At 35.8% G+C, this 20,619-nt stretch overlaps 1 protein-coding gene across 3 annotated transcripts in view; it reads right to left on the bottom strand.

Moving 5' to 3' along the window:
- Positions 1–20,619, bottom strand: part of LOC143226404 (uncharacterized) — a 63,496-nt gene that overhangs the window by 35,238 nt on the left and 7,639 nt on the right. The window contains exon 1 of one of the 3 annotated variants that reach the window (XM_076457331.1): positions 13,385–13,793. The exons of the other annotated variants lie outside the window; for them this stretch is intronic. The gene's annotated coding sequence lies outside the window, so the exon portion shown is untranslated. Of the gene's footprint in view, positions 1–13,384; positions 13,794–20,619 lie in introns of those variants that run through there. 3 annotated transcript variants of the gene reach the window in all.

The raw sequence follows: 20,619 nt of genomic DNA on the forward strand, positions 1-20,619 counted from the left end.
TCTACTCAAACATTAACCCTTTCTCCAAACGCGTTCATAATGTGAGAGTAATCGCTATTGTAATCCTAAACCCAGTTACTTACTTTTGGTTTAATATTACAATTTACAGAAGACATTTCGACGAAGTTTCCTGCCAAAGTTTTCAATGTAAATGACGCTCTTTTCAGCCATAGATAACTGTCTTAATGCTTAACTTGATATATTTTTCACATGTGACTTAGTGGTAAATTGGAGGCTTATAAAATTAAAATTCGTGGTTTAGTTCCAAGGGTGGACAAAACGCTCATAACCAATTATACAACACGCTAAAACAAACAAATTACATTTGTTTTGTACATTTTATGACAAAGTTTCTGAGGCTATCTGCCAACGTCCTTGTATTTGAAATAGTAATCAGGGAAGTTAGCCCCCCGCTAGTACAGCGGTACGTCTACGGATTTACAAAGCTAAAACCAGGGGTTCGGTTCCCCTCCGTGGGCTCAGCAAATAGTCCGATGTGGCTTTGCTATAAGAAAACACAAACTTCCTAGAGCCCTGCATGGCCAGGTGGGTTAAGGCGTTCGACTCGTAATCCGAGGGTCGCGGGTTCGAATTTCTTTTACACCAAACTTACTCGCTCTTTTAGCCGCGAGGGCGTTATAATGTGACGGTCAATCCTACTATTCGTTGGTAAAAGAGTAGCCCAAGAGTCGGTGGTGGGTAGTGATGACTAGCTGCCTTCGCTCCACTCTTACACTGCTAAATTAGGGACGGATAGCGCATATTGCGCGAAATTCAAAGCAAACCAGCGAAGTTAGCTGGTCAGAAATACTTTTGTGACGCATATTTAGGTGTAAGAAACATTCTGTGATATCGCGCAAATTCTAAGCCGATTCACAAGCTCCGAAATATCGAGTGTGTCTAGGGGTGTAACACACAACAAATCAAACAAATCCTATACTGAAAAAACATGTAATCATATTAGAGAAATTCATCTCTTCATGAAACTCAAAGCTAGGATTATCTTAACATCCTTTAAACACATTTTATGTCTTTCAAATTATTTTCCTCATTGATCTTGACTTAATTTGTTTCTTATATAAAATTGTAATAAATTCTAACTTTTAGTTTACAGTGACTTACTCTCTGCGCTCTAAATCTTCATGAAAAGCTGTATGTAAACTATCAAAAATGATACAGTTTCCATTAATCGCTAAGCACAAAAACGAGAGTAAACGCAGGGCCTAGCAGGCCTTTCTGTCCAACTAAGTGGGCCATAAACCTGACACTCTGTTGAAACTATACACTTAATGGAATCGTGCCAAATAATCATGATACCATAAGATGCCGTACCATGAATGGACGATGATGTCAGAGAATAAAATCACCTTGTGTTGGTCCTTATACATCATACATTCTCAGATGATGGCATTTATAGAAACTTCTTACAAAACAAAAACGATGACCAGTGTACTAAGAAGCTTATGATTTCATTGAATGCCTGACTCTGCTAAGCACAAAACAGTTAGTTAGTTAGTTAGTTTTGGAATTTCGCACAAAGCTACTCGAGGGCTATCTGTGCTAGCCGTCCCTAATTTAGCAGTGTAAGACTAGAGGGAAGGCAGCTAGTCATCACCACCCACCGCCAACTCTTGGGCTACTCTTTTACCAACGAATAGTGGGATTGACCGTAACATTATAACGCCCCCACGGCTGGGAGAGTGAGCATGTTTGGCGCGACGCGGGCGCGAACCCGCGACCCTTGGATTACGAGTCGCACGCCTTACGCGCTAGGCCATGCCAGGCCAGCACAAAACAAAAACTGTAGCAGGACTACACGTATGTCTACAGTACAAAACTGGAATTTATCAAATAAAGATTTTTTTTACAAAAGTCAGTCTCTGTATATTGAAACAATTGTTTCAACGTCGCGATTTCGGTCGGTTGTTTTCAAATATATTTTAGAAGTGATGTCACAATATTTTATTTATTATGCAAGAAATATTCAAAGCTTGATTTCGATCTCTGCAACTCATTTATTAGTAAGTAAAGGAGTGAAACTGACTCTTAGGTAAAGCGTACATCAATAGCTTTTTTGTGAATTAATCTGTTTCGTATTTATAAAAGATATATTCTTGCATAATATACAGTCAGCTCTGCTTTTTGAAATTTAGAATGTTTACCACGACTTTTGTTATACGATGTAAAAGGTCATATGTAACCACAAATATTCGCATAAGTCACTAATAACGACTACACCAAAAGGTCTTAGAACAACGAATAGATCTTTTCTTATGTCATCAGTTAATATACATTTAAAAAAAAACACAACAAGTCTCATTGATTAAAATGATGAATATGCCTTCTATCTTTTGAAGAAAGTTTAAATAAATTAACCACCATAATACTAAGGTCCTATCTCCTAATTGTTTTACTGTCTTGAAAAACATCAGTGAAACAGGTATGTTTTTAGCTTTCTGACCCTTAAAATAAGAACTTTCCAGAAGGGCATAAAAATTACTTGTCAAGTGCTTGTTAAAGTGTTTCTGAATTGTGTTATGATTAAAGCGTTAAAATGTGTTGTTTTCCATTTTCTGAAATGTTTGTGGATTGAGTTATCATTAAAATGTTAAACTAACTTGTTTCTTATTAGCTGTATTGTTTGTGGATTGAATTACTATTGAAGTTACTTGTTTTTGTTTGTGGATTGAGTTATGATTAATGTAATTGAAAATAGTTTCATTATTGTGCTAGATTAGATTCCTAATTTGTTCTTTGTATTATTTTATATGAGAAATCTTTAAGTGATTTGTACAAATTACATTACACTAGACTTCCCGCAATTAATTAAATAACCTGCAGTCTCAGAGACGTATCCCATTCTCTCTCTAAATGTTGGCTGTTTTCTTCAGTTTTTTACAAACTCACTACACTTTACACTACGCTGTGAACATATTTAGATATGGAAAACCCACGCAGTTCTTAGTTGGATAAAACCCACATGATAGGCACATGGTAAGCAACACGAAAATTCTTCGATCTAAAAATTACGTGTAAGATTTATTTCTTTTCAGATTTTCCCTCCTTCCAATCAAATTATCTTTAATGGTACGAATTAGTGATTGTGAACATGTTTTAGTAAATTAATTGTGAAAGAGAAACAGTAACTATACAAAATGTTCTCTTTTTAAAGTCCACTCACAAGCTTATATCATCTTAAAATTAAGTTAATTCAGCTAATACTAAGGTCTTGTAAAACCTCCATTATAAACAAATGTGAAATTATCAATGTTGGTGATTACTTAGAACGAATCCTTATGTGTTCAGGATCTAGTCCTGAGAATTCCACAAAACCCCTTAGACCACTTTATAGCTGAATTAATTTTAGAAATTCTTTATTCTAAAGTTAAATTATTATTTTCAAACTTCCCTTACGTCTTATCATTGTTTTCAAGTATTTCGATGTATACAATCTGAGAGGCTCCTAAAAAAACAACCTTGACCTCATTGTATTAGGTGCCTTCACATCTTTTTTCCGATTTTTTTATTCATTTACATTCTGTTGTAGATTTTGTACCGCTTTGTCAAAAAACTGTGAGGGACATCAAATAAGAAAGAAGAAACATGCATAGGTATTAAAATAAGAATCAATATATATGTTCATCATTATTTCATGTCTTTCGTGCCGGTCAACATCAATGGTCAACAAACTCGCAAACAAACAAGTCTATAGCTCGAATAAAGCCAGAAGCATGACTACTCGAGGGAATCGTTGTTGGCTATGATAAAAGCAAATTTTATTTTTCACGCGAATTGAAATTGAGGTAGCTAGCAGTAATGCAGTGAGTTTCACATCTATACTTCGACCTTAACAAAGTTCCCTGGGACTAATAAGTACTCATTTTAAATAAACTTATGTGTCAAAATATTCCGTGGTGTTGCTGAGACAACAGATAATTGCTGCTGAGAAAATCGTGGACGGTATCTTTACAGTAAATAAGGATGAGCGGTTTCAGAATATTCGTACAAAGCTAATTTTGAGGTAACAGACTGCACGGTTATCTTGTGTCAACCACTAGTGTAATTCAACCATCACTCTTATAGTGCACCAAAAGCCCCCAAACGAGGAATATATTTTTGCGTCAAGGACCGCGAATTATGAACTATCGGATTTAGTCAGAACATGATAACCACTGGGCTATCTATGCCTGGCATTTAATTTATTTATACTACTTTCTGTATCACGTTATTTCGAGTAAAAACCTCTTTAATATTCACGGGTCCAGCATTGCAAGGTGAGTTAAGGCGTTCGACTCGTAATTTGAGGGTCGCGAATTTGAATCCTCGTCGCACTAAACATGCTTGCCCTTTCAGCCGTGAGGGCGTTATAAAGTGACGGTCAATCCCACTATTCGTTGGTAAAAGAGTAGCCCAAGAGTTGGCGGTGGGTGGTGATGACTAGCTGCCTTCCCTCTAGTCTTACACTGCTAAATTAGGGACGGCTAGCACAGATAGCCCTCGAGTAGCTTTGTGCGAAATTCAAAAACAAACAAACAAACAAATATTATTTGTCGACGGAACGAGAACCATGGTTCTTATTCAAAACGGCTTAAGTAGTACGTTCACTAAGATGATTACCTGAGACACTAAGATCATTTACTACAAAATGATGTGTAAAATTTTGTTATTAAAAGCGATTCCATCTTAAGTTTTTTGTATCTATATCAATACACTGGGAAGGTGAACAACCCCAAAAAAGAACTATTACCCTTGAAACAAACAAGAATAATATCAGCGTTAAAATTCGAACTACACCCAACTTTTATTTCGAACTCTCTATGTTGTCTATTGTCTCTTTTCACATAAAAAAATGGAGAAAGAATACGGTTAAACTTCCGGTTGCAAAAAGGGAGTGTCTCACTCAGCAAGCAACCAAGTGCGGAAAGAAAGAAGATCCGCAAACAAAAACAGAGTTCAGTATTTCCTGTCATCATTTTTCAGTATTTGCGCTTCGTTACGAATGACGCAATATCCAGCTTTCCTATAATCTGAACTATATGCTAGGTATTAATTCTTCAAACACTTCTTCCATCTCAATTAACCTATAATCTCACCATGACAACATTTTTAGGATCCTAAGAACGAAGTAATTCATTACGCCCCGCCATGAACTTGTGATACATAGATATGTCACATAACTTTGTTTCATCAAGACTTATCAATTGGAACTCATTATATGGATTTTTTAAGATATTTAACAAAAAGTTGACTGAAAATCTGTATTCGAAACTATTGTATGCCTGAAAAATTAAAAGCTGCGCATATTATTGTTTGATATTTGTTCAGATTTCCTACACAAACCTTTTCGACTTAAAATTAAAATACGTCAACAAGGTATACACGTGTTCATTAAACAGCCTGTTGACAGTGGTACAACTCAGCTGGCTTACCATCAAGTGATAACCGCAATTTCTCGCAATTTCAAAAGTAGTAATAAATTTAAAGTCTGCAAACAGTACGTCTTATTATTTTGAGCCTAAATCACAATATTTAAGAACGTTTCCTGTCTTGCTGGTTTGTTTTTCGCTGTTTTATCTACTTAATTTTTCTGTTGAATAAGTATACTATTGTTTCTTTGGTTTCCGTTTTGTTTGTTCTCCCACATGTTTTTGTTGTTCTTTTTATTTCCGTTTGATTAATATGCTCTTCAGTTTTTTTGGTCTCTGTTTTCTTTATGTGCATCCCAACCTAAGCGGCGTTTTTCCGATAATTAAAGACAAACTATATTGGCCATAGTGATGAATAAACATGAAATTATCGATTGTGAGTTATTGAGATTTGGCATGGCCGAGTGGTTAGGGCGCTCAACTCACAGATATTATAAGTTAAAGTTTGAGTATGCAAAATGATACATACAAAGACGAGAAACTTATTTTAAGATCGACTGCCCTATCTAAAGCTCTTGGATCTGCCCCTACTCATGACAGCTTGAGGGTTAAATCTAGAGAAAATAAGAATAAAACTTCATTAGTTATTGTTTGTTCTAGTTTGCTTGTTTCAGAATTTTCGTAGAATTGTTTGTTTTGAATTTTGCACGAATCTATACGAAAGCTATCTGCGCTAGTCGTCCCTAATTTAATACTGTAAGACTAGAGAGAATGCAGCTAGTCATTACCACCCACTGCCAACTCTTGGGCTACTCTTTTACCAACAAAAAGTGAAATTAAACGTCACATTATAATGCTCCCATGGCTGAAAGGACGAACATGTTTGGTGTGACGGGGATTAGAACCCGCGATCCTTAGGTTGTGGTCAAGCGCCCTAACTACCTGGTCGTGTCGAGCCCACATTTTCGTACAAAGTTACATGAAGGACTATACATGAAACCGTCTTTAAAAGCAGCAAATTAACAGTTGACCCCCTTCCCCTATTGTCTTCAATAATAATGGCTTATTATTTATTATAAAAGTGTAAATCAAACAGAGGAAACTACATCAAAAAGTATATGGGAAGAATAGTTTTATTTTAATGTTTTCCTTGGTTGTAGTTAAACACAAGGTTAAAGAGGGCGTTGATTGCCCGTGCTATACCACTAAGGATATCGAAATTTAGTTTTTAGCGCTGGAAGTCTTCATACTTGCTTACCACTGAGCCCCTGGGGGACTCAATTTAACGTAACAAGAACTTTGTCAGTAAAATCAAACAAAAAATATTTATACACAAAGAAACAACTTATTTATCTAATCATTTTAAACAAATCCATGTGATGAAGAATTAATTACCAGATAATAAATGTATAGTAATTAGGGTTCCTAATTACTAAAAGAGCGTTTTAGTACATGGATACTGTTTAGCATTAAAAAAAATTGCACGTTAAAAATTGCAGGAGGAAGTTATTGCCTGTACTGCTCTGCTCATCATGTTTCCTCCTATCACACACACGTCCACATATTTTCTTACACACGCATAAAAGAAACTGCAACGTAACTGATCTCGCCTGCTTTACCTTGCAGTAAACAGCCCCCCCTTTTCTTCTTATAAATGTATAGGTACTTCACCAGTCGGTGATAGCAGCCCAGTAATTAATGTACCAAAATGTGAATAAAAGATTCTGATGTTCACGCTCTGTAGTTGCTGAGGAAAAATAAAATTGCGCTTCGCATTTTGGAGCTGTAGATGCGTTATAAGAGTGACGATCAATTCACACTGCTCCATAAGAGTAGCACACAAGTAGGTGGTGGGCGGTGTTGACTAGATGCCCTTTCTAGTAGATGACTTTAAAACTAAGGGCAAGAAGTGAAGAGAACCCCTGATTAGCTGTGCGCAAAATTCAACAAGCAACCACAGCTGCAAAATTGTGTTCTTCAATTTAGGAACTTAGGTACGTTATACTGAAGACAGTCAACTCTAGTCTATCAGTTCAACATTAGGAACAGCTACGAGCAGATAATAGCACTTGTGTTGCTTTGCTTGAAATTTTGAAACAAAGAAATTCTTATCTAATAATTAAGAAGGCCTGGCATGGCCAAGCGCGTAAGGCGTCCGACTCGTAATCCGAGGGTCGCGGGTTCGCGCCCGCGTCGCGCTAAACATGCTCGCCCTCCCAGCCGTGGGGGTGTATAATGTGACGGTCAATCCCGCTATTCGTTGGTAAAAGAGTAGCCCAAGAGTTGGCGGTGGGTGGTGATGACTAGCTACCTTCCTTCTAGTCTTACACTGCTAAATTAGGGACGGCTAGCACAGATAGCCCTCGAGTAGCTTTGTGCGAAATTCTAAAACAAACTAATAATTAAGGAAGTATAATATATGATAATTTTCAGTTTAAGCAAAGTAAGCTTAAAAGCATAATAAACACGTTTTTAATTGCATCAAATAACATAAATTATTTTTTTTACCATACGCACTGCCTTCACTTTTGCATGGCAATCACTAGAGTATCATTTGTAATGTAAAATTATCCAAGAAGTGTTGAGGAAGCAATGAATATTATTGATGATAAAATAGTTCATTAAGTAATAAATGCGAGAACACCAATGGCAATAGGTAACCTATCCAATGTCGTGTAGCAGGCCATAATGTTCATATTTACAATATTGTAACCCTTGTCGTCATGCTAAGTATTGTATTGTTTGGCTCCATTACAAATAATGTGTATGTTTGCGTGTTTTTCTTATAGCAAAGTCACATAGGCTATCTGCTGAGCCCACAGAGTGGAATCTAACCCCTGATTTTAGCGCTGTTAATCGGTAGACTTATCGTTGTACTAGCAGGGGGCCGTTACAGATAGACATATCATTCGAAGTTATTTCTATGCTACAACTACAACTCTCAAGGCCCGGCATGGCCAGGTGGTTAAGACAGTGGATGCGTAATCTGAGGGTCGCGGGTTGGAATCCCCGTCACACCAAACGTGCTCGCCTTTTCAGCCGTGGAGGCGTTATAATGTAACCGTCAATCCCACTATTCGTTGGTAAAAGAGTAGTCCAAGAGTTGGTGGGTGGGGGTGATGACTAGCTGCTTTACCCCTAGTCTTACACTGCAAAATTAGGGACAGCTAGCCAGATAGCCCTCGTGTAACTGTGCACCAAATTCAAAAACAAACCAATCAAGTCTCAAGCGTTGATCGTATTATTCAGAATATAACTTTAGACGTAGAGTTAGTAAGACAGTGAGTATAGAGGGTTGAATTAAAATAACTTAGTTATGTAGATTAGTTAAAGTAGACTATAGACATAATGTTAACCATTTTAAAGATATTTTAAACGTGTGTGTGTTTTCTTAGAGCAAAGCCACATGGGGCTATCTGCTGAACCCACCGAGGGGAATCGAACCCCTGATTTTAGCGTTGTAAATCCGGAGATATTTTAAACAACTAAGCTAAGAGGACGCAATAATGAGAACTTGTGTCTAATTCTTTGATTCCAATAATTCACGCTTCCTTATTAATATTGGTATTCTATAGAAACAATAACATCTGTGGATAGAGGAAAGATATCAAATACATTAAAATATCTGAGTAAATTTATTTGATATTAATATTGAAATACAGAAAGTTCACTTTTAAAAAGAAACAGAAGAGAGTCCTCAATAGCCACGGCACTTAAACTTCTTTCAGACAGGATTACAATTAAATTAATATATGAGAGTTTCGTTTGCCTTTTTATTAGATATATTTTTTGTTTGCCAGCAATACCAAGTGTATTTTATTACTCATCACGTCTCTACGAGCCTACCCTCAAATTGAGATTATTTTACCCAGGATTAGAATAAATTAATCTACGAGACACTGGCGTAGTAAAATAATCAATCAGAAGGGTTTCCACTCTCATGAGTGGAAAACTGTAATTAGATCTTAAATCAATCAAGATATGACGGAAATGTAAGCTAACAGTTTGTACCTGAAAACAACAAACAAGCAACAACACCAGAGCCGTTCAAGTAGTCGCTCATCCTCGTCTAAAAATAAACGAGCTGCGAGTGACACCATACTTCTCGTCAGTAAATAAGCTTTATACTTTTGTCATATAGTAAATATTTTATTATGCTTATGTAAATTCATTCTTTTCTATAAAAATCATTTCAAACAATAAGAGAAGTTTCTTATTTCTTTGTTTTTTTATTTTCGCGCAAATATACGCTAGCGCCTTCTGCGTTATCTGTTCCTAATTTAAGACGAGTGAGAAGGCAGCTAGTCATCACCGCTCACCGCCAATTGTTGGACTTCTCTTTTACCAACGGATAGTGGGGTTTAATGTCACATTATAACGCTCCCACGGTTGAAAGGGCGAGCATATTTGGTGTGACGGGGATTCGAATTCGTAACTCTCAGATTATGAGTCGAGTGCTTTAACCACCTGGACATAGGAGTTTCTTACTACAACGCTTTATTTATATAACTGTAGCTCAAACATCGCTAATGAGTTTGGAGTAACTTCGAGGAAGATAAAGGTCGTTACCTGCTTACCTCTACACGATAAATTCTAAATGATTCAGCAAGCTATATGATTGGAATTTGGTTTAGTCATGAAGTTTATTTTTACGCTTGTATTACTTCCAACTCGCTTACCATAACTTCAAAACATAATATTTTGTCTTAGGGACGAAATTTTCATATTCAAAGCCTTATAAAAAAAAATAGATGTCTTTACCAATTGAACTTGACAGAAAATATGATAAAAATAAGTTAGCTTGTTTTTTGAATTTCGCGCAAAGCTACTCGAGGTCTATCTGTGCTAGCCGTCCCTAATTTAGCAGTGTAAGACTAGAGGGAAGGCAGCTAGTCATCCCCACCCACCGCCAACTCTTGGGCTACTCTTTTACAAACGAATGGGGGATTGACCGAAACATTATGACGCCCCCACAGCTGAAAGGGTGAACATGTTTGGTGCGACGGGTATTCGAACCCGTGACTCTCAGCGTAGAAGTCGAGTGCCTTAACAATCTGGCCGTGCCAGACCATGAAATAAAAGTATTAAGTTTTTAGATGCTTTACACAGTTATGGAATTCCATTTACACTGTAATAAATTAAACCATTTTACTAAAATATTGAAATAAGTGTCTTGAATAGAAAAGACGTCGAAACAGGAGTTTGTAGCTACTTGTGTTAAATAACAAAGATACAAATAAAAATATTTAACACTAGATTCACACTTTGTTTAATAAATTGATAATCAGAGATAAATTGTTAACATCGAAATGGAAGTTTAGTTTTAAGAACTGTTAAGCAAAGCAAAAACAACTGTTAAATAATTAAGCCTTTTCATCGATTTCTTTCCTTTTTTTTTTTGCTGTTGTTGTTATCGTCACTGAACAAAAAAAATTAAATATTTTGAGTCCAAAGTGACGCCTCCCCATCGAAGTAGAAGTCCGTTGAAATATTTTTAGACAGAAAAATTTAAAACTGCTGAGATTCATGTAAAAATTGATTAACTTTGATCGAACTAAAATATTAAAGATGAAATGTAACCCTAATTGGTTATGTTGTGTTCTGCTTTATATGGCACAGATACATAATAAACTTTCCTCTTTCATTTTTCAGCTTCAATATTTTTGTTCCCAATTTTTTTCTCCCCAGTGAAAGCGTTTGTTCATTCGTTTATTTCTTCTACATATCGGTTGTTTCGTTTTTCCCAGTGAAAGCAGACCTGGGTTCGAATTATCGTATGTATTTATAACAGCAAATCAGGCCACATTTAATTTGAGGCCTAGTCACGACTTTTTATAATTACCAGGTTCTTTCTCTCTCTTATCGGGAAGTACGACACACTTTTCCCAACATTGCAAGCAACGAGAGTATAGCGTGATGTTAAAAGTAGGCCTAACTGTAACAGTTCTGTACCAAAAGCAATTGCCTACACGTACTTGTATCTTCTCAGTAACGGAAGTAAAACTATCCCTGGGCTTTATGAAGATTTTAATAAAAGTTACGGCAAGTTTTGTTTATTCTCAGAAAAACAAACCACAAAAACTATTGTCTCCACGTGTGATATATAAACATTTTCTTGTGGTGTAGTGTGTGAATTTTAACTCTCACTTTTAATCCCATTTATCTTGTTTTGTCTGTAGCTCAGAGCCACACAATAGGTTATCTATGTTCCATCCACACAGAGAATGGAGCCACAAATTTTAGTATTGTAAGTCTTCAAACGTACAACTGACTTACTGAGGGACAACGCGTTCTCTGAAGTTAAACAAAATTCATTTCGATTGTTTGTTTGTTTTGAATTTCGCACAAAGCTACTCGAGGACTATCTGTGCTAGCCGTCCCTAATTTAGCAGTGTAAGACTAGAGGGAAGGCAGCTAGTCATCACCACCCACCGCCAACTCTTGGGCTACTCTTTTACCAACGAATAGTGGAATTGACCGTCAAATTATAACGCCCCCACGGCTGAAAGGGCGAGCATGCTTGGCGCGACGGGGATGCGAACATGTGCCCCTCAGAATTCGAGTCGCACGCCTTAACACGCTTGGCCATGCCAGGCCGTATTCATTTCGAATCTTTTAATTTTAACGATTTAATTACGCATTTAAAATATTAGCATGAAACAAAATATAGTTGTATTAATTTAGAATTTAATAACTTAAGTGTAAAAATGAGCAAAGATTTGTTGGCATAGTGTCTTTTTGTTTCGTCTCGGAACAGAAAAAACTATTAAATCAGAAACAAATATCGTAATGTTGTTACTTTTAATGTTTTCAGTTTTAATTTTCATCCACTATCATAACATGATTTCAAATCAAAATAGTTAACCAACTTAAGCAATAACTGAATTATAATTTTTATTACACGAGGTTAGTTGACGTGGCTACATTACGCTACATCTCTAAGTTACAGTTCATTTAGAAATTTTCACTGGAACCAATCCGAAATGATATAATAAATGAACGGATACATATAAGCAAACACAGCTAACACGCCAAGCAGAAATACATGTAGTATGTTGCCCCATTTTTCTACACTGTGAGGAAACTATATATTTAATCCCCCTCCCCAACACTTTCATTTAGTATAAATAAGCTACTATTACAAACTCATTACCATGACAAAATGACTAAGTCCATAATTAGATAATTCAATTACAAGGTAATAAAATGATACCAAAGCTTTTCACACGTTACATTATGTTAACTTCCCGGATTAAGGCATGAGCTTTCGGGGCTGAAGCCCAGGGCTTCACAATAAGTAGGGGGCTTCAAGCTCTAACTATAAACGTATTGAATGTAGAGGTTTTTGCCTCGAGGAGGCCTCCATAAGTTGAAAAGCCTAGAGCCAATAAAACCATTAATCCTATCTTGTCTGTTTATATTTACATTTCAGAACAGTACTTGCTGTTCTTTGTCAGTTAACACCAGTTTACTTCGTTTGTCAGGGCTACGTAACCGTAATCTAAAATAAAGTTTCTTTCATTCCTTGCTTTATGGCAAAGTTAGACATCTCTGTGTATGGATATATTAGTGTCATACAGAAACGCATTATCAAATAATTTATTAGAAGTCCGACATGTGAGACAGGTCGATTTTTTTTTATTTATTTTTTACTGTTTTCACTGAAACATGTTTAACTCAGTTACTGATGACATCGTAAGTTATCTTTAATAGCCAAAGTAAAGGGGAATAATAATAATAAAAAAATACTAGCAATTGGAGTAGTCTTGTCCTACGGTGTTCCATATAAGAGTATGACCGATTCTTCTAACGCTTAGTTCGTTCGATACATGACGTAGAGTTCAAGTGATCTTGCTTCGAGTTGCGCGTATAGATAGAAAATACTGGATTGGGTACTTCCGGCTTTACTGCGTACCAATAGGTGCGCGAATACACAACTAATAATGTAACTTTTTTGAACGACATTATTTTAGTGGTTCCTGTAAGTTGAAAATTTATAAAAGTAAAATCATACATACCAGTATTTGTTTAGCCTGTGGGATCAATAGAACTCTTGCTTTCAGTGGTCTCAGCCTAGTGCGCGTGTGTGTTGACAGTGAACAGGTCTGTCTACTTGTTACTTATTCCACTTGACACCTCCCTTGAAGCAAGCGGTTATTTATAGCAAACGTCAGCCCCTTGGCATTAAGCTGCGTTCCACCACCGACTGGAGAACGACTCAACCCGGATTACGTCCGGTACTTTACTTCTATCCGTTTACATACAGCAGAAGCCTGTTGCTTCTTCTTGACTGACATGTACGAAGACGTTATGTGTCTTATGACTCAATAAGAATTGCATGCGTCTCGGCTGGGAACAAGGACGAGATGAAATTCTTGGAGTTTCTAATTCTATATGCTGGATTTTGCGCATCGTGTTTTTCTAACTTCCCTGTTTATTTTTAACAACACGGGCGGCGCTGCACTTCACCAGATCTACACATACAGAACTACTCCATTTGCAAACTTATCTTTTCACGTTCGCAAGCTTTACGTAACAACTATGTAAGAGATTTGGTACAGGTAGTCAAGCTAGACAAATCTGTGAAGACCAAGCAGTCCTATCATTGATGTCTTATTAAGTGTAATGTTGCAATTACTCCTTCAGACTTTTGTCAATAAAAGCCATGAGCATCACGACAGGAAAAATGTGAAAACAACTCAGAGTTATGGTTGGTGTGATGAGCAACTTACTTTTAAATAAAACTTAAATCTAACCAGTTGCCTATTGTTCTCTTGAATATAAATATAACTTATCAGTATAACTCATTCTGAATAATCCAGATAAAAACTACAGCTGTCCACTAAAATTAGCATATAAAACTTACTGCATGGTTTAACATAAGACAGTGTAAGTTTGGTTACATCAACCAGAAGGTATAGAAAGACTTACTGTCGTAATCCACTTGTACGTATGAAAGACGTGTTTTTAATATGATTTTTTTTATTTATTATTAGGCCAAAGCTACTCGAGAGCTGTCTACGATAGCCCTTCCTAATTATGAAATTATAGTCTACGTGAAGGGCAACAAATGAGCATCTCTCGTCGTCAACTCGTGGGCTACTCTGATCTAATGTGTGATTTATCATCACTCTTGTAACTCACTGTCCGGCACACCAACCACTGGGCCACCCACATTCAGCCATTCTTAGTACGTTGTTGTCGTTGATTTGTAATGCAAAGCTACACAGTGGCCTACATATGTTCTATACCCCGTGAGTAATCGAGCCCCGAATTTTACCATTATAAGACTATAAAAGTATCTGTGGTTAACACGAAGCGTGAATAATTCAATAACTATATATTTATTGTTTTGTTGTGTTCCATACATTCATTCAAAATTTGTTTTAACAAATTTCGGTTTCTGCCTAGTCATGTGAAAGATAATCTTCATTCGTACAAGTTATAGAACAATGTGATTCTTAAGATAACTTGTACTGTCTGTACAGAAATAATTTTGTTGTCATGTCACATAAGTCGTGACAGTTAACACATCTAATACTAAATGTTCTTCCGCAGGGTCGCCGAAAGTGTTTTGTTTCAAGAGTAAATAAAACCAAAATTAAGAGTAACAAATATTTGTATTTTTTGCTTTTGAAATTCATATGTTGTGTTGAAGCTTACAAAGAACATAATTCTTCTAGTGATTCATTGCCTGCGCACGTACGTTTTACTGATGTTATGAAAAGACCACTTGCACATTAAGCGTTCTTTACCTGACGTCATTTAAGTACCTATAGACTGACTGACAGACAGACAAGACACTTCTATATAGTGGTGCGAGACGTTAAAACAGGTGACCACTTCAGGCGGCCTTTGGCCCTTTTCTGAGAAATATTATATCCATTCCGATTACCTTACTTATTACACATTGTGTAACGTGTGTACAGAGATAGCGACGGTAAAAATGCACCTTATGGTATGAAAATAAAATTCAATAACAAAATATTATAAATAATGTTTGGCAATAAAACCAGTGTTAAAATCATTACCCAAATATTCGTATGTTGTGACATGAATAAAACTTATGAAAAATTACACTGCACCAACTTAATACGATCCGCATACGAACAGTTATTTTTCAAGCAATGTGATAATATAAATAGCATTTTATCCACTACTTTGAACTCCATATCCTAGGAGGCCGGAAAAGCTCTAGTATCGGACGAAAGATCTCGTCGAAACTGGATATAGCGACTAGAGTGAGGTTCATATATTATTATATAACCTTTACTTATCCCTTCGGAGTTCTTATTAACTCGAAATGGAGATAGTTTAAAATATATCACGTAATATGTTCATACCTTAACATATATGTACAGTTAGGAATACATTGTATACAATGTCCACGTAAATAATGACCATTAAAGATACATTGCTCAGTATACAATACAATTAATAGAGTTAAATTTAAAGAATGCGATGTCTCATACAATAAATAACAGTTTTAAAGTGCCAGTATTAATAACTACAGTTGAAGCTGCATCAGGTAACGACAGCTGACAATATAACGTATACTGGAACAGTAAACACAGTATTCAAAACCTAATTTGTAAGCTGTATACCCTTTAATGATTCTTATTTCCAAATGCGGAGATCACGTTTTTCTAAAGTCTTGGCGTGATGTGTTAAATGTCAACATAGTGAAAAATTCGTAATCTTAAAAAGAGTTATTTCTTCATAATTTCTGGTCCGCATAATGCACATGTTATACAAACATAATGAACGGAGCAACATAATAAAGATGTAACCGAAAGTCGAGGTTTGGGTTTAAATTATATTTCATAAATTTGAACGATGGACTGCCATAGATAGAACTAATCATCATGATACGTATTCCACTTACCTCTATCACCCCCCTAAAAAAAAGGTAAAAAATCACTTTTACAGAGACTTATCACATCATCTACACTGCAGTATTTGAATTTATAACTCAAACAATAGACACAATTCGTAAACACGTGGTTTAAATCAAATCGCAGCTTTATAATTGTTTCTCAAACTATAATTATATTCCAAAGGTTTTCTATACGATCTACTATGACCTTAGATCTATACATTTGTACTCTAATCTCCATGAGAATATAAGTATGTTATTATTTTGCTTATAACGCTGCATCAGTATCCCAAATCACCTTCTTAGAATGTATGAGGCAAGAGCTCTGGAGGCTGAACTCAATGAAGATACATGTTTTCCTTTTCCTTGTTTCTAAATTTAGAACAACCAAATAGAAATCATCATATGATTAGGCTAGTTATTTATAGTATTTATGTAAATGAGTCGATATGCTAGCCACAAACAATTTCATAAAGTATTTCTAATACTTTATAAAATTGTATCGTTACTGAATAACCAATGATTATCTTCTAGTACATCTTGCAGGCAATAAACCATGTAAATCTTATTTTCATAAATATAATACTGTCCCACAAGAGGGCAGGGATTATTTCAAACATATTTTGTGTAGAAAGTATCACTGTTTTTCATCTTGGATAACTTTTCATATGTAACATGAATTATAAGTTGGATTTATCAGCAAGATGGGAAGCTTTATTACACAAAACTGCTTGTATATATATATGCATTAATGTGTAGTATCATACATATAACAATTTTTTTTACACAAGAGTAAGCACTTTTAATGTATAGTATCATACACATAACATGTTTTCACATAAGAGTAAGCACTTTTAATCTCTGGAAGAATCTACAATAAATACTGTAACGATATATTTTAAACAATAGAGTCAAAGATTAGATTAAAATATATTTTTAGAATTAACATCGATACTGGTTTAAAATCAGGAAAAAATATTCTACTGTGAGATTCTTCAGTTACTGAGTTAATCAGTAACGAAATATAATAAACCAAACCACGGGAACCTGGAGCTCAAGTAACTTATGAAGACCGAATGTCCGAGACCATACGAATAGTTATAATGGGTTTGAAAGTAATAAATTACGTTTATTTATAGTTATGGTTGTCTGTATTACTGTAAGCAATGGTAATCAGTGTAAAATTACAAAACACAAAACGAAACTCGAAAGTAGCTTGCTCAACGGGTATATTTGAACTGGTTAAATGTTGTTAGTAGGGCGTTCATTCGCAGTTCAAAACTGGTACGAGAGTTTGGTGCGCCTAAAATGGACAATACGAGATTAAACTAGAAATAAATTTGTCTAGTTAGCAGTAAATTCATAATTAACACGACGCTCGGATATTGCAAAACAATTCTTAAAATAAATACAATTTAAAAAAACAACAATGTTTCACACGAGTCGACACTTCAAAATGTTTCAGAGGAACTTCTGTTAAATGGTTCCTTACAAGAAGAAATTAACACTTTCGTATTCGATGAGAACGGAAAGCCAAAAGCTCAACCCAACAAGGTTACGAAACTTTTACTCTAAATCCAGCTCAAGTGTGATTTTTTTAATGTACAAGACAGACCTCTCCTATAATCACATTCACAGCAGCGACCTGCCCAGACTTAATACCATCTAGACCTGATTATTTGTTTATTAGAACTTCTGATAGACCAGAGAGAAGACAGCTATTCAACTCCACCCATCACCAACTTTTGGTCTACTTATTTATCTACGAATAGTAAGCGTGACTGCCCCGTTATAGGGCTCCCACGACTGAAAGAGCACATTCAGCTAAGGAATTTGGTTTTGAGACCCGGAGATTGCGAATCAAATGGTTCAACCACCACACCATGCCAAGCTCTCCATCTGGACCTTTAAACCAACAAAACTATTAAGGGAACTGAAACTGACAGGTGTGATTACTGGCTAAAGGTATTAAATTTACAGCAATGAACGTTTCAATCCAAGATAGATGTAAAACATTATGAACTCCCAACGATAAAGTTTAAGTGTAAGATAAAATATTGTTAGAATAACACCATACGCGTCTAATATGTTTGTACGTACAAATTACTGAATTATACTGACATGACATCTTAAAACGCGTATTTGAATTATACACACATTCTTTGTATTTCTTTTTGTCCGAGTCTTCTTTTAAGTACAAACATATTAATACAAAATATTTAATACGAAAAATATAAATAAAATTTGTGAAGTCAAGTTAACTTTTGTAATATTTACACTTATTACTACTATATTTATCATAAATTCCGGAAATCTTTCAGAGATCGACGCTCTATCAAACGAGTAAGGTGAATTAATGCATGGTTTTGAAAGTGAACAAGATGATTTGATTTGAATGTGAACAAGATGGTTTGATTTGAATGTGAACAAGATGGTTTGATTTCTTTTGGAATGGTAAAAGTAAACCCACTTGGCTCAAGGGTAGTTTTAAGCTGGATTTCTTTGAGTAAGTTTGTTTTGTTTTGAATTTCGCGCAAAACTACACGAGTGCTATCTGCGCTAGCCGTCCCTAATTTTGCAGTGTAAGACTAGAGGAAAGGCAGCTAGTCATCACCACCCACCGCCAACTCTTGGACTACTCTTTTACCAACGAATAGTTGGATTGACCGTACAAATTATAACGCCCTCACGACTGAAAGAGCGAGTATGTTTGGTTTGATAAAGATTCGAACTCGTGATCCCCAGATTACGAGTCGAGTGCCTTAACCATCTGGCCATGCTGGGCCACTTCGAGTAAGAGCCATTGACAAGCAATAGTGCATTTTCACTTGATCTCTTCTCTGAGCAATAATAGAATCCACCTCTTTGTATCTTAGTAACAAGAAAAAATTTCGTACGTTGTTCTTTTTCTCTTCAACACAAACCAAGCTATTTTTAAAGTAGCAGAATTTTGTTGAAAATTATGAAAGTTAAGTTAAACATACACGCACACAAAAAAACACATAACGTTTTACATTTTTCTAAAAGAAAAAAACAATATGTTAGTTAAATTCAAATACTGTGGTTGAATACATTATACTAAAAATATTTTGAACTCTCACTAAATCATTACAACATGTCACTAATCCGGTCATGGTTTGTCTGACAACAGCACATTTTTGCAATAGATCTGTGGTGTGGCTTTATTGCAAAAGGCTGTCTTACTACTGTCATGCCCAAGGAACACCACTCCTCCCTGCGTCTTTCCATAACCCACCCAGTATATGAAAACAATGCATATAAATCATAGGCACTGCATCTGGCAACTTATCTGATATAGTAAGAGTATGGATACACGTTTCATTCTTACCTGACTTGTGTCAGTTTTACAGGTAGATGTCCTGCTCGATAAAGTTTTTGGGGCACATGGACGACCTTTACCATTGACATTACAAGATGCCCCTCTTTGTTTAACTATGGCTGTGATACTTGTTAAATGTTTGTTTTTGAATAGTTGTGTTGCCCCAAGTTTATCCATATTTCTCTGCTTTCCAATACCGGCCTGGCATGACCAAGCGTGTTAAGGCGTGCAACTCGTAATCTGAGGGTCGCGGGTTCTCATCCCCGTCGCGCCAAACATGCTCGCCCTTTCAGCCGTGAGGGCGTTATAATGTTACAATCAATCCCACTATTCGTTGGTAAAAGAGTAGCCCAAGAGTTGGTGGTGGGTGGTGATGACTAGCTGCCTTCCGTCTAGTCTTACACTGCTAAATTAGGGACGGCTAGCACAAATAGCCCTCGAGTAGCTTTGTGCGAAATTCAAAAACAAACAAACAAACTTTCCAATACCATTAAGTACAAGGAATATCTCCATCTTGGAAATTATAAAGCTTCGATATGAACACTATTATGATTTGAATGTACGAATGTTTTACATCGGGAAGGACCGTTACGCACTTTTTCTAAAACCGATAAAGCACACTACCTAATTAATCTTAAATAGTGTCAAAGTTTAAGTTTGGTGTATGCTGTTCCACCGTGATTATATCTGTTGTGGTTGTCACGTGTTTTGTTGGTTGCCTATTAAAAATACTTTAATATATCATACCTAGTTCTCTGTAAAAGTCATATTATAAAAACAATACTTTGCTTATTTTCATCTTACATGAAGAAAAATGCACATTAGTTGATTTAAAAACGCGCTAGAAAATATGTATGGTGTTTCGTATCTGTCAATAAAGGTATACACAAGCGAGCTCGAGTTTCTGATTGATAACAAAACCGCTAGAAACTTGATTAGTATTGCTGTGTATCATGTACTCCAACTCAATCCAACATTCTAACTAATTGATACTAATTTCAATGTGACACAAAATGGTGAATGGCTAAACATGAATG

The sequence above is a fragment of the Tachypleus tridentatus genome, chromosome 9, assembly GCF_004210375.1.
Source record: "Tachypleus tridentatus isolate NWPU-2018 chromosome 9, ASM421037v1, whole genome shotgun sequence".
NCBI classification, from domain to species: domain Eukaryota; kingdom Metazoa; phylum Arthropoda; class Merostomata; order Xiphosura; family Limulidae; genus Tachypleus; species Tachypleus tridentatus.